This window comes from Vicugna pacos, chromosome 10 (genome assembly GCF_048564905.1).
Source record: "Vicugna pacos chromosome 10, VicPac4, whole genome shotgun sequence".
Lineage (NCBI taxonomy): Eukaryota > Metazoa > Chordata > Mammalia > Artiodactyla > Camelidae > Vicugna > Vicugna pacos.
In genome coordinates this window covers 5,455,156-5,471,749 of record NC_132996.1, presented here as the reverse complement: position 1 = coordinate 5,471,749, position 16,594 = coordinate 5,455,156, and positions in this window count along the sequence as shown.

The following is a 16,594-nucleotide window of genomic DNA, read 5'->3' as shown; positions in this document are numbered from 1 at the left end:
GAATACAGATTCGGGTGAGTAGGGAAGACGTAGCCCACCATGTGGGTAAAAGTGCTACAATCTAAACTGGCCAGTGCCTCAGAGGAAACTGGAAAATCCTATGAGATGTAAGCAACCACTTGAGGGAAATTTATTATGTTTTTTTTAATCCAAATTAGAGCCAAATAGATCCTTACAACAGATTACTTCCAGTAAGTTCAAGATAAAAGTTGGGCCCAGCCAGCAATGCAAAATAATCATTTGTCTTAAGCGTCTTCCATGTCCATGTGATTTTGAGATTAGGTAAAAATTATCCAAAAACCTGATTCATCTATTAAGCTTATAGGAAATTAGTTCATTAGAAAACATTTGTTTCTTACCAATTAATTTTCACAATCTTTTAAAGTCACATTAGATGATAAAAAGGAAGTCCTTGACAATAAAATCCTTTCAATGGAAGTTTAAAAACAAATGACATTCTCTTTCTTCAGAGAGGAAAATAAGAAAAATGAAGACTTCTACCTTTGAATTTAAACACCAAATCAATACATAAAGGAAAACAATCAGGTCTGAGTCCTGGATGTTTTTGTTCTTTCGGCATTTTCATTAATAAATAAAAAATAAGTTTCATTTTTTTTAAATGACATTTTTTTCCCCATTTGAACATGGACAAGAATAATCAAATGGGCTAAATAGATACTTACAGAGCTTCATAAATTTCTAGACATTGTTACCACCTTAAACTTGAATTTTTAAAATCCTTTTAGTTATTAAATCAATGAATATTGATTGAGTCTCAACTATGCATAATATTATGTTAGTCACTATGAAGATGGAACAAAGGATAAATGGAAGCCTTTAAACTTGAGGTGATTACAATATTATCTCCCTTACAAAGAAATATTTTTAATGAACAATGTAAATAAAAGTCACAGCTTTTCAACTTTAAAAATAATGCTTATTATCAAAGAGCTTTAGTGTGTCATTAGTTTCTCATTTCATTTAAGAATATAAACAATGCAAAAGAAAATAAAACACAGGTTAATGAGAACATGCCGTTACATGGTGTGGAATTTTCTTCGCGGAATGAATAAAAATTCCTCTGAAGATTAAAGTAGAAATTGATTCCTTAGGGAAATAATCAGACTGCTTCTGCATTGGCTATTGTTCGTGGAGGAGAGGTTTTAGACAGTGATCAGGACGTCATCACATGGAAGTGTATTGGCAAACTGCTTGTCAACACAGGTCTTTATCTCAGGTTAATTGTTAAGATGAAAGCCAAGACTTCGGTGACGGCTGGCAAAGTGGTTTGTGGTTTCAAACGATACCTTTAACATAATGAGGCAGCGCTGGTATTTACAAATGGCTCTAACAAGCTGACGAATCACTGGGAAATTTGAAAACCTGGAGAATGAGCAAACAAAACTGTGGATGAAATTAGGTACGGGTATCTACTGCTGATTCAGATACAAGCAATATGGGACTTTTTAAAACATATGTCATCATCAGTTTCTAAGCTCAAAACATCACCTGGGAAAGAACCAAAAATGTCTATGAACAACCCTTGAGTAAAGCACAGGGGTGTTCCAGACTAGAAGAAACAGGAACAATGGGCCAACTGAGTTGGGTTAAAATTACGAAAATTCTGTAAATCAAAGAATTTTTAAGATAAAAAATTTGGCTTCAGTTTAACGTTGTAAATTATCATTGTTGACAACGACACTGCGAAGGCAGTATCTTTATTTTTGTAAGAGGTAAATGACCTGACTCTGTACCTGCGTGGAGCAATGATTTTGGTAAACACTCTCTGATGGATGCTTTGTTCTAGTTTCTGATTTTTTTCTTTCTGTGTCTCTTTTTTTTTTTTGCCCTTAACCCCATGAAATGGGCTCACGTGCTCTTAAAAAAGAAAACTAAACTAAAATTTAAGCACTTAATCATATTTACACCCTAGATTAAGGTGTAAGAGTGCCCTGCTTAACCTACTTATGTCAGTTAATCACGACCTAATCCACTATTTTAGATACTGAAGCTGCAAAGCAGAAGGTCAGCAATTTAGGAGGTCATCTACTTTTTTAATTTAATTTATTTTTTATTGTCAATTTCTGGTGTACAACATAATGTCCCAGCTATATATATACATACATATATATATACACACATATATTCATTTCCATATTCTTTTTCATTAAAGGTTATTACAAGGTATGAATATAGTTCTCTGTGCTTTTTTTATCTATTTTATATATAGTAGTTAATATTTGCAAATCTCGAACTCCCAAATTTATCCCTTCCCACCCTTCCCCCACTCCCTGGTAACCATAAGATTGTTTACTGTGTTTGCAAGTCTGTTTCTGTTTGGTAGGTGAGTTCATTTACTTTAAACATCTGAATTGCATGCTCTTCAGAGATCTTGCATTCATACTGGGTTGATCCACAAAAGAAATAAATAGAAACTGCAAGAAAAATGAATTTCTCTCTAATTCTTACTCGAGTATGACATCTGAAAGTCAAGACAATTTCTTGGGCTTCATTCCTAGTGAATTTTAATTTTTACTGTGTTTTGCTAAAAAGAGTGGTCCTTGAATGTCCACCTCTGCCAGTTTCAACCAAATACTATAAGAGAAAAACAACCAGAAATAGAACATATATTCTAGCCCATCACTGCCCAAATGTCTCTGAAAAGGAAAAAATCAGGATTGTTTGGCAGTGGATACTAGAAATGAAAACAAGCTAGAGAAATGGGGCCTGAGTGGTTTTAACAACAGCAATTTCAGTGTCTTTTAAAATCCCTAATATTTAAACAATGAAGCAAAAAGTCTATTTTTGAAACAGCCTAAACTCACTTTCTTACCTTAATTCACTGAAACAGTTGTTATCTATTTTTAAACAATAGATTTTCTGATTTAGAAAATAATATAAAAAAAAGTAATAAATTTTTTGCGTAATGGCTGAAAACAGAAAACTAGAAGAAAAAAATTAGTGTGATACCTCAAGATGTTTTAGATAACCCCTTATATATAAATATATCCATTTTAATGTAAAATTTAATTTAAAATATAAAATTTTAATATAAAATTTATGTATGTAGATGATAGTCAATCTTAAAGGTTTTTAAAAACAGTACTTTCTAGAACAGAAAAACTTGCCAGGTTATTGGTACATTGCATCTATTTTATTTCAAATTCTAGGAAAGCCATCTTTAATAAATTTGGGGTAGCCATCTCCCATCATCTGCCTTTCTTCACTGAAGCTATCATAAAATTGAGGATGAACTCAAAATTGCACAAAACGTTATCTTAATCATGCTATACCTTAAAGAGGTTAATATTTAAATTTTTTCTGTATGTTCTAGTTGGCTAATTTCAGAAAATTATAGACAGGAATTCACTGCAACCATGAACTGCCAGCAAAGGCTACTCTCTCAACCTGGCTGCTAGGATGGATTTCATGCCTTCAGTACTTGTCTGCAGTGAGAAAGGCGGTTGTCCCAGTGTCGGGGTCACCAACAGCAGCATCGATGTCTTGGGTGTCTCCTGGGAATTCAAGCTTAGGGATTCCCTTGAGATCTCCACCCAGCACTACATGAGTGGCCCCGTTTTCTTCCTATTAATAACAATGAATCAAAGAAAGACCTTATTTTTGGTTGAAAAGTTATGACCAAACAACTAAGACATGTCTAAGACAAGGAATGTAATAAACTGATATCTAGATGACAAAGAAATCCTTCTGAGTTATGGCCTACAGGATGGGTGCTTGTTTCTTTTACCTGTCCAGTGATGCAGTCCTTAACGGAGTCTGTGGAGCCTGCGTAGAGATGGAGAGCACGGGCCTCGGAATCAGTTACACCAGCCAAAGCCCAGCTCTGCCACTAATTAGCTCTCTGACGTCGGGCGATTAGTTTAATCTCACTAATCCAGCAGTGACCAAAACACATCCAAATCCGGTCCTCATGAAGCTAACACTCTAGCATGGAGAGAGAGAAAGAAGAGGAGGAAAATAGAGCAAGAAAAAGGAATAGGGAGTCGAGGGATGTGGGAGGAGTGTTGTAATTTGTACATGGTGGCCAGGGAGGGCTCACTGAGAAAAGTGACATTTGAGTAAAGACCTGAGGCAGGTGAAGGCATGAGCCATGATGCTGTCCGGGGGAAGAACGCAGCAGAGAGAACAGCAAATGCAGCACCCTGGGGTAAGAAGGTTCTGGTATATCTGATGAAAGCACCAAAGGAGACCAGTGTGGCTCGAGCAGAGCGAGGAGAAAAGTTAATCTATTGACTGTACTTCAATAAAAAAAGAAGGCAAATTTTTTAAAAAAGTTACCTAATCTTAACTAGATAAACGGAATCATCACCGTACCCGTGTTATTGGTTATATGAGACTCAAAGAGCATTTGTAACAGTGCTGGGCAGGTAGGAAGCACCTGATATGTTTCCATAATTCACAGTAACTAACCGACAGAGCGCCCAGCAAAACCATCGTGCAGGCACGCCGGTAAGCACAGCGACACTGCGTGAACGGCATTGACGAGGACTCGGAGGCATTAGAAGGAGGAGAAAGTAGACACTGCAAAGAAGGCAGGTTGGCTGGTTACAAATGTTATTAAGAATATAAAGCGAAGTGATGCTGTAGAATGATTGGAGGCTGGGCTGGGGGTTGTACACTTTCATTTGCCTGTCAAGGAAGGCTCTCTAAGGAGATATACTTAAAACTGAGACCAGATGACAAGGGAGGCTCAGCCATGCAGATATCTGGGAGCAGAGTTCTAGTCTAGGCGAAAGGAACCGCCAGCACGAAGGCGCTGGGGTGGAAGCAAGCGTCTGTTCAGGGAACAGGAGAACCATTCCTAATTCTTACTCTCAAATACTGCCCTGGGTTGCCCTGGGTTTGGGGGAAGGGTCACTGGTTAGTTTTAAAGTGAAATTGATGCCCCTGACTTCCCACCCTCCACCCTCCCACTGCTAACTAGTACTTTTCTTGGGCTCTCTTGCCAAAGGGCTTTTTTGTTGGCTTAACCAAAGGGAGGCACTGGAGAGCAGGCGGAGACAAGCCAGGATTTCCTGTGCTCCCTTCCCTCTTCCTTGGAAGGCTGACTGTCTCCAGTTCTCCGTAGACATCCCCCCGCTCTGCGGTTCCAGCCCTCCGCCACCCGCACCAGTCCCTCGTGGGTTCAGACTCTCCCTGTCTTTCCCAACACTCAGCCTTCCAGGTTGATCACGTCATCTGCTCCCTATGTCCCTCCAGTCCCAGGGGCTAGAAGATGCTTTCAGTGTTGCTAATTTTGGGGTAATTTCCTCTCCTTCTAACTCCTTAGCCTTTCCATCACCTGTGAAGCTTAGTCCTCTGTTTAATACTTAAAGTGGTTTCTGGTTCCTTGGTTGGATCCTGACTGATACAGTTGACAATATAAGGATTAAAATGGGAAAACGGTGGGACACCTTCCAGTCCCAATCGGCACTAATTTACTGTCTTCTTGTATAATTGAATATATATCTTCATATGTAAATTATGTATTTCTTTTCAGATACAAGGATAATAATAGCTCCCTGTTTTTCAATTTCACAGAGTGAGAAAATGAACTGAAATAAAAGTTTTGTTCTGATGGCAAATGTAATGATTATCTACCCTGTCCCCAAGGCCCATAGGTTTGGCCAAAGATGGATGCCATGTCCTGCATTAATCAGATTATATATTAATTAAATTGTACATTAATTAGATTATATATTTCAATGAATAAATCTCCCACTATTAAGAGAAATTTCTTTTCTCATACAAAATTTGGAATGAATTGAATATAAATTATACAAATTTTAACAGGATAGGTTTTATAAAACGATACTCTGTAGTCTGCACCAGCCACGCATTTGCTGAAGTACAGCATGCAATTATGAGCTTCTCTTCTGGGATAGGAAAAAGATTTGGAGAATATTAAAGTAGAGGTACACAGATAATTAAATTATCATAAAATACGCCTTTTGAGATAAGATTAAAAGTTTGAATAAAAAAATAAATGGAGGTCAACCTGATAAACCTGAAGTCCCTGATAAGATCCAGACTTGCACAAACTCATGGAGGAACTCATGTTACATGTCTTAGGACTGCAGTTTTCAACAGAGGGGGCGCTGTGAAACCCCATTCCACGGGATGTCAGAGGTGTTCCACCAACCTTCATGATAGGAAGGAAGGAAGGAGAATAGATGAAGAGGGAAGGAAGGAGGGAAAGAAGGAAACATCTATGGTCAAACAAATTTAAGAGATATTGAATTAAGCAGCCACGGACCAGTTTCTGTCCTGGAGGACTTCATGACATCATGAAAATCTAAGAAAGGGTTAGAGCTTGGAGTGATTCCCTCGGTTCTTTGAGCTGGGGACACTCTTCTTATTTGCTACCTACAACATTGGGTTCCACTGTACACAGACTGGGAAAAACTGTCTTACGGGGTCATCAAGGCTAATGAATACTTCTCGGAGGAGAGGAGGACCAAACCTGAACAAACCACAGAGCGCCTAGGCGCCTTTGCCATCATCCTCAGAGAAAATCTTTCTCTGGCTGAAATGGGTATGTATCAGATGGGGTACATCAGAGCCTTGGGGGTCCTGGGGTGATGGGGGCCCAAGGTGTGGCCAGATTCACGCACAGCAACGGCAAACGGGTTGATGTCTAGAAAAGAACACAGCACGGATGACCCAGGTAGAACCACACAAAATCAGTTCTTCTAGAAGATTTTTCAGATGAGTCCTGCAAGCCTCATTGACATCCCTGCCTTGTTGCACATTCAATGAAGCAGGGCAAAACCTCGCACCTGGAAGGAGCCCTTCGCCGCTGGTCTGGAGCAAGTGACTCTGACACAGCAAGTGCCCGGGGGGCGCAGCTTGGAGCCACTGAGTTTCCACTCAGTGCGGTGCCCTTGATTGTTCGGTTGTTAGGCAGTAATGAATTGGAGGGGGGGAGTTACGGTCCCTTTACTTCTAGTGAAAAAGAATATGCAGGCACCACACAACTGTACAAGGCTATCAAAAACTTAGTTTGGAATACGTAAAAGAAATAGCAAATGCGGCACTGGCAGTGATTATGGGCCCTGATGCCCGACAGACCCAAGCCCGTCTCTTCATCTGTGAAGTGGGGATAATGAAACCAGTCCCACAGAATTAGTGAGAGGATCTAATTGTAAAACACACGGGCACATTGTGGGACTTCAATCACTGTGCTAGAGATTAGCTTTTGTTGTTGTTTATATTTTTAATATCCAAAACACCCAGCAAACGGTAAATGCTTAATGTACAGTAACTACAAAGATTAAAATCTGAAATAATGATGGTGGAGTTTATCCCAAGTTTATTTCCGCCCTCTGAAAACAATTGCTTAGCCGCAAGCAATAAAGGACACATGAGGGAGATTCAAATTTGAAGCTTTCAATTGTTTTAAAGCATTTAACAACATTTGCATAAAAAGGATAAACATTTCAATTACAATAATTCTTCTTGATTTAGGAGAGCCTGCTGGCAGAAAGTCCTTGGCAAATGTGACTATTAGTGTGTAGTTGATATAAATGCACACCCCCTTCTAATTCCACATGTGCACAAATTAAAGACGTCTTTACAGCAAGCTTTTCTAGTGCTCATTAGGTTACAATGAAGGGTATATTTTCTATGCCAACTTGGGGACAGAGTGACGAGTTCTTTTTCTAATAAGACATAGTAAACAAACTATGGTTACCGGGGTTGGGGGAAAGGAGGTGAGAAGGGATATATTGGGAGTTCAAGGTTTGCGGATACTAACTACTATATATAAAATAGATAAATAAAAAGTTTATACCATAGAGCACAGGGAACTATATTCAATATCTTGTAGTAACCTCTAATGAAAAAGAATATGAAAACAAATTTGTGTATGTACATGTATGCTTACACCAGAAATTGACACATTGTAAACTGACTGTACTTCAATTAAAAAAGAGAGAGTAAAGAGGTTATAAATAGATACTTAATGCCTGTGTTGCCTTTCTCTTAATATGCTATTTAGTCAAAGCTTAGTGACAAGAATATGATACAAAGCAGCAAAACATGAAGAAAAGATCATTGTTTTATATCTGAATATATGACAATATGTTTTATTTGTGAATCACTAAATGACTTCCACCACACTGAAATTTAAATGACCAGCTTAGTAACCTCTGTTACACTTTCTTCAGCCATAGCGGGGGGAAAACCTGGGTCAAGTCAGACTCTGCAGTGTTACGACACAGTCCCTGCGGTGTCAGCTTAAGCCTCCAAGACCTCAAAAAGCATTCTGGTTGATTTTGTTTTACTGCCTTAATTGCTGTTGGGGATATGAGGTGGAAAACTCAATGTTTTGACAACTTATTTATATAAAATAGACAAAGCAGTTTTCTCCCAAATGGGTGATTTCTGTAACTTTGACCACTTTTCGAGGTCAGTGATGACACAAGGTCAGTTAATCAGACCATCAGTTCTAACTGAAGGATATTCACCTTTACCTTGGGAATCCTTTGTCCAGAGTTCATCATCATCAGGGTGAGCATCGCCCCCCAGACACTCACCAGGAGTAAAGGTATGAGCCAGACGTCCAAGGGACCCGTCAAATGGGGAGGAAATCTCCATGCTCCAAGAGGGAAACAGCTCAGAAGATAACTGTGGGAAAACTGTCCAGACAGAAACAAAACCTATCACTTCAGGTAGAGTGTATTAAAAACTGAGATGTCTTCAAGAAAGACAATCTTTTTAGCATTATTACCTTTGCTTTTGAAGAAGATCACAGGTCAGTAGTATCCCAGAAAACTCCAGTGAAATTGAGGTGGGTCTTATCACACCAAACCTTGAACGCTGTTTGGACAGCCTGGTCTGCAATTTCACGAGAAAGAGCTGGAATGTGATTGGCTATTCTGATTAACACACAGGGGCATTAAAGTGTGACATTTTAAAGAGTGCTGTAGTCTTTGAATCTAGTCTTTTCATGATTCTTTTTATTTCCTTAAAGAGTCAGGAATCTAACGTACACTAAAGTATGTTAAAATTTCTTTAGAGAGATAGCCTTAATTTTTACGTGCTTACAAGTATCTTAAGTTAAAAAAAATAAAAATGCACTATAATCCCCTAATATTTAAACATTACTATAAGACATTAATCATTTTAAATAAGAGTGCAAAATTCCACTTAATATAAAATATTTAAATATTTCTTTAATTTCCTCTATGTGGAGGGCAAGAGATAATTTAGTACGACTAATAAATTAACATCAGCCTATACTGCATGTGTGTAAGTAATACACCAGAAGATTGAATTGGTGGTCCCAACGTTCTGAGGCACAATATTTTTAAAATATTAATGTAAAAAAATTAAAGAACCATTAAGTTCACAGATTCCTGGGAAAAATCAGTTATGCACTCTAACTTGATTTGCTTTTCAAGTAAAACTGAACATTAGCCCAGAAAGACATTAATGTGTTTTCTTTCTTTTCTCCAACATTTTGCTAAATGAGGCTTACGTATACTAAATAAAATATCTAACTGTATCAGCAGCCTTTAAAGCAATGAAATTTTACTTTAGAAGGCACTCATTAGAGGAGAAATACCTTTCTGATGTACTGGAGACTGAGTGCAAGATGCTTCTTATTCATTTTTATATCCCTAGAGATTCAGCTCATACTTCTCACCCGCCACACACTCAATTAAAATGTGCCCAATGGATAAACAAATGAATAAATGAATGGATGCAAGTAAAGACAGGCCCAAGGTGATTGTCTACAGAGATCATGCTGGAATTCTCTCCTATCGTAATCCTTTGCTTCACTTGAGCTGTAATTTAGAATCTCACTTGAGAAAGAATCAGTTCCACCCAATATTGTACGTTCAATATTCATTATTTTTGAACTTTCTAAATGACGTTAATGCTGGCATCAGAATCTCAGCCTACTGACTGGGATTGTCCACAATGCTATGTACTACCCGCAAACTTCTTCTTAACACACACTCAACTGCTACAGCTGTTCCTGCCAGCTACAGTAACACGACATGTCGCACGGAGAAAAAATGATGAGCCACTTTTTCACCTGTAGATCAAGTTATCAGTTAGCTAATTGATTTTCTTTGGAAAAAAATTATGCTCCAGTATATCAAGGGCCCCACCCCCCTACCCCACACCGGCATACACATCTTAGCTGCTTCATAAGGTTTAAAGTTTCACATCTAGTTAGCCGTTTGCTTGGAGACCAAAGAAGTCTTGCATATGCTGCAGTCTACCCCCTAGGGGCTCAGATTTTCCTTTTCCCCATGTGTTCATCTCAAGGCGAGTTGATAAAAGGCTTTCAAATAGTGCTAGAAAGAGAGCACACAATTGAAAAAGACAAACGAACATAAATACAAAACAGAAACAGACTCATAGACATAGAAAACAAACTTCTGGTTGCCAAGGGGGGAGGGAGGTGAGAAGGGACAGACTGGGAGTTCAAAATTTGTAGATACTGACAGGTATATATAGAATAGATAAACAAGATTATACTGCACAGCACAGGGAAATGTATACAAGATCTTGTGGTAGCTCACAGAGAAAATATGAAAATGAATATATGTGTGTTCATGTATGGCTGAAAAATTGGGCTCTACACTGGAAATTGACACAACATTGTAAACTGACTATAACTCAATAAAATAAAATTAAAAAAAAAACACACAATTAAAGTGAAAAAAAAAAAAACTACATGCTAAAGTAGGAAAACAGCAAGGGTAGGAGATGTTATCCCCGCGAGAAGCAGTTCTGCCCTGGTGAGGAAATCTCGTTTTCTGAAAGAAGATAAGGGGCTGACGGGGCCAGCAGACAGGGAGGTTCCAGAACAGAAAGACCATCAGCGCCAGCATGGGTGCCTCTGCTGCCTGGGACACTGCAGCCACCTTCACTTGAGGATGGGAGTTGGGACGGAGATCATTTGAACCTCTGCTCACTGAGCCTCTTTAATAGGATCCAAATGTTGGCATATGATTCATTCCTTATCTCTGTTTTTTCATTTTCCACTACTTCCGGTTCAGAGTAAGTATAGTACATTCTTCTGCCCAAAGTAAAAGTTTATGGATAGAAGCAAAGTCTTTACCCTTTGTCTAATGACCTTAAATGTAGAAAATAAGTTTTGCTTTTTTTTTTTGAGGATTTTATCCCTAAAATTGGCTGAGCAAGAGGGAACTTGTAGTTTGTCCTCTGATATAGGAATGGAGGAGGGAGGGAGGAATCAAAGAAGAGAGCGAGGGAGAGGGGGAGGGAAGGATGAAGAAGGGGAGAAGGAAGAAAGGAAGGATGGAAAGAAAGAAGGACAAGAGGAAATGAAAGAGTAAAGAAGGAAAGAAGCAAAATAGTAGAAAAAGAAGGAAAGAGAAAAGGTAGGGAGGAAGAGAGGTAGGTTAGAAAGAAAATGGCATTTATTCTGAAACAACAAGGCGCCAAGCACTGCATTTTCATTTTGACTCTCATTTATTTGAGGGTGGCCAGGAATCGGAGTGAGTCTGTTCTGGACACACAGATAGGAAGATACTAACAGAACTAGACAGGACTGTAAGGCTAGGCAGAATTGTCCCACAGGTCATAACCCAAGGACCCTCACGGCTGCTTTGGGAACCCATCTAATCACCTTGTTGCCAGGACCATTTTCGCCCTGAGTCCAGCCCTAAATGGGATTAATATAATCCAGATGTTAGGAAATGACCCATTGGCCTGGTAAGGCATCACTGAGGATATGTGTCAATTTTTCCCCAAACCAAAATTCTTTTCACAATTTCCAAAACACTGACAAACACAAATGATTAAGTAGATCTGACCCCTTCTTGTACAAATATGCAACTCTGATGAAATGGATCAAGCCAGAGGTTAAATGCAGAAGTTGATCTACCCTTCCTCCAGTGAAAAACACTTGACACACTTTGGAAAGTCCTATACCCGCCAGTTGTTGGGTGACTTCAGAGTGCTCTCAGTTTGAAGAGGCAAGTACATTGCTTAAGAGATATTCATCCTTAAGTTTCCTTTGCTCCAGGGCTATTTTTCCATATCCAGATTAAATGAATGATTTTGAACCAGTCTGCTTCACCATTACTCATTATCTTACAGAATGCAGTCAGTTGGTAGGGATTCAGACAGGTCACAATTGCTAATTACCAGAGAAATGCAAATCAAAACTATAATAAGGTATCATTTCGCACCGGTCAGAATGGCCATCATTAAAAAGTCCACAAACGATAAATGCTGGAGAGACTGTGGAGAAAAGGGAACCTTTCTACACTGCTGGTGGAAATGTAGTTTGGTGTAACCATTATGGAAAACAGTATGGAAATTCCTCTAAAACTAAAAACAGACTTACTATATGATCCAGCAATCCCACTCCTGGGCATATATCGGGAAGGAACTCTAATTTAAAAAGATATATGCACCTCAGTGTTCATAGCAGCACTATTTACAATAGCCAAGACATAGAAGCAACCTAAATGTCCATCCACAGATGACTGGATAAAGAAATTGTGGTATATTTATGCAATGGAATACCACTCAGCCATAAAAAATATTAAATTAATGCCATTTGCAGCAACATGGATGGACTTGGAGATGGTCATTCTAAGTAAAGTAAGCCAGAAAGAGAAAGAAAAATATTATATGATATCACTCATATATGGAATCTAAAAAAAAAAAAGGAAAAAGAAGACACTAATGAACTCATCTACAAAACTGAAACAGACTCACAGACATGGTAAACAATATTATGGCTACTGGAGGGGAAGGGAATGGGAAGGGATAAATTTGGGAGTTTGAGACTTGCAAATGTTAACCACTGTATAAAAAAATAGATCAAAAACATGACTGGGATATTATACTGGGATAGTATACCAGAAACTGACAAATTGTAACTGACTATACTTCAATTTAAATAAATAAATAAAATAATTTAAAAAGATGACCCAGCCCCCAATATTAGGTATTACATCAAGGAATGGTTCCCAGAAACCAATGGTGGTCAAAAATGGCTTGCTGATGAGATCTGGGTAAACACATCCATTATCGGCCATTTTCTGCTGTCCCAAGTGATGGATGATATTCATATGCAGTGCGCCCTTCCTTGAACTGCACAAGGCACCACCTGCTCGTGATTCTATTTCTCATACAGGTATCTCTCGGTGGAAAAGGATATATGGATTATTGGATATGATTCCGTATTAGTCCTATTTTCACCCAGCAGTGCCTTCCTCTGTCTAAATTAACACTGGAGCACTGATATGTCAGCTTCTTGTGAATAGCACTGGTCTGTATTGAACTGCCATGATCTAGAGATGATTTTTAGGGAAAAGGGTATTAGCACAGTAGAGATATAAGAAGACAAATGGCGGTAACCTTGTTGAGCTTTGCAACTACTCTTCCATCTGAAGACCAGCCTAACCCATGTACCTGTTACAAAGTGTATGTATCTACTCTTTGTTCTGCAACAGAAATGCAATTGCCTTTTTAGTACACACATGTTTGAGTCTCAGGAAAGCAAATAAAATAAATACAACAAAATATGACACAAGCAACCCCCTGATCAGGATATAATTAATCAGGAGGAGGTTTTCAGCTGTCCAAAGGGAATTCTCTGTGAACCTAATCTCCTTATAATTCTTAACAGTTTTTCTGTGGGCTACATGCTATTTGTAATTATAGATTAATTGTTGATATTTATGAACTCAGTCCTCAAAAATTACTTGATTGATGGATGGATTAAACAGAAAAATCACCCAGGCCCAAATTAGCTTAAATTGTAAGTAGCCCTATTCAATTGGAGTATTAGTGATCTAAATATTATTATTATGCTGTTGACATTTATACATAGAGTTTAAAGTAGTGGTTTACAATCTCTTGTAAGTTAGTAATATTCTAAGGTACCAAGAATCACTAAATAATGTAGTCATGTTGTCTGGCTTCAATTCCAGACAATATTTGTGGCTTACATTGAATGAAAGTCTAAATGATACGAAGTGTTTGTGAACCATGCCCTTGGGGAAGGAAAGAGGTTGCTGCATACCTCTAATAAAAACTTCGAAATTGATTTTGTATGTATGAATCACCCCTGGATTTTCCATAACTGAGAGAGGGGTGGGGAGAGAGAAAGAGAAACTATAGATAAAAAAAAAAAAAGACTTTTCATTTCCTTAAAAGACATTTAAGGAAGAAAAACCTTCATTTAAGAGTGCACATTATTCTCAAAATAAGTAGACAATCGTAAAAACTCAAATTTCAGGTCATTAGCAATCATAGTGCTTGAGACACACAGAATCCCCTCAGTATAACTCCTGAAAATGGTAACCATCGGTGTACAAGGGCACTGAGTGTAACCTTGATGGGGTGACTTCAGAGCTGTGTGACTGGCAAAATTATTTAACTTTCTGACTTTCATTTTTCTTGTGTATAAACTAGGAATGAAATATATCCTTCCTTCTTTCATATCAATATGAGGAATAGAGATAATGCAAGGAAAGCAGCCGCGCCCTACCTGACACATAGCAGATTCGCCAAGCTTATTATCATCCATGTTAGCTACTGCTATTGTTATTTGTTATCACTGAACATTAGCCAATATTTGTGGCGCATCAGTCCTGCATGAGGGATAGCACTTAAAGTTTGAGAAGACATGCAAGAAATAGAAGATGTCATCTTTTAGACACAGAACAAAGGAAGATCCCAATTAACCACCCTTTTTACAAAGCAGTATTTCTCTTACCACATTCTAATTCCAGGACCACAGAAATAATCAAGAGCTAGGGCAGATCAGTAGAAGTCTGTCAACTGGAAAACACTTCTAGGAGGCTGTGAATTTTCATTAGGTTCTGCAGGGCTTTGGTGAGGGGCTTGAACTGGTAGAGCAAAGGGCAACGGGCATTTTAGGTAGAGGAGATGGCAGATGTGGCAGACGTACTGAGACACACGCATTGGTTTCCAGTTGATAAATCATGTTCTTTCTTGTTTTAACGCATCCACAGGAATCTTCTCCTGGACTTTTCTTCTCACCGGTCTTTCCCTTTGAGTACATAGTGCCTGAGGTTTTCCAGTCAAAGCCAACCTGAAAGGTGACTGAGGGTGTGAAACACATGTTGCTAGATGATTCGACACAGAGGTCTACAAGTGTTGGCGGGTTATCTGCTAGCCAAAAAGAAAGGAAGAAACATAAGGGAAAGAAGTCCAAACGTGGTCACTCTCTGGGCATATATGAAGGGATCCGTGGAGTCCCATTACCTTTGCAACCTTTACAATCATCTTGGCAGCCCTCAAGGAGAATCAAGCTTCTTTCCCAAGTTAATGGCAATTCTGGTCGTCCAGTAGCAGCTCTGGGTAATATCCCCACCGAAAGCAGTCACTACCTAGAGACACCGTGCCTCTCTTCTCCTCTCTGTTCCATTGTTCCTGCTTAGCCCCCCACTGCCTATACTAACTCCCAATTGTCCCACTTCTTTCTTTCATGGTTTCTGCTTATTTATGGTGTCAAAGTATCTGCATATTATCTTCTTAGTTGCAGGTTTTTCAGCCTCTCTCTCTGATATACTCTAAGAGAGAGCATCCGATTGATTCATTTAGATACTCTCCAATATAGATCTGCTCCTCCTGCATAAAATTGCTCCTCCTGGCAAGCCTATGAATGGCTACCTTTGATTGCAAGGGTCCTGGTTCAATTAGGTGGCCGTAATGGCGTTATGATGGTCAACGTGCAGTATGGTAACAAACATACAACGAGGCGCTCCTGGACAGGGGGCTGTGGGCATAGTACGTACTGAGCAAATGATTAACTCCCCTAGAATTCTGATGCTGCCCCACAGTCCTCACTAGGGCTGGCTAGCCCTGTTGGTGTGGGATGGGCAAAAAGGGTGAGGCAGCTGTCCAAGTTAACAGTTTCTAAAAGAATATCCCTTAAATCAATCACTTTTATTCTAAGGAACTTTCATGTTGATGGATTTGTCCCTGCACAACTCTGCTGCATTATACATATTGATACTGAAGTTAAATGAGAATAATGATAATAATAGTTAATATTTATTTAGTAGCTAGACTAACTAATCTTATTTTGCTTATGTAACAATACATAACTACATTTTATTGTTATTTATTATTGTCATTCCCTTGTTACACATAAAAAAATGCAGAAAAGACCTACTTCTTAAAGCAAATAAATGGCAGGTGCAGGATTTAGCCCAGCTCCTTCTGGCATTACGATCCATGCACTTGACCACTATTCTATAATGATAGTCAGCTAAAGGAAAGAATTTGGGGAGAAAAAAATGAAGCATGTCTCACAGAAGAAACCTGAGGCTAGAGGTCCAAGGGGGTGGGGGGAGATTTTAGCAGGTAAAACACTCAAGACTGAAAGGTTCAAAAAATCTCTGTATGACACCTGGTTGGCACCATTGACCCAGCAGAACCCCAAAACCAGACAAATCCCTTTCTGCTTGTTGTTAACAATATATACTGGTGACTCGAAGACTTGTTTGCTTTGAAAGTCTCCACAGACCAAGCTGGGAGGAAATGAGATTTGTCCCAGACTAGTGATTCCCCAAGTAAGCTGTCGCGCCAGAACTTTTCACCTGCTGACACACATTAAAGCATT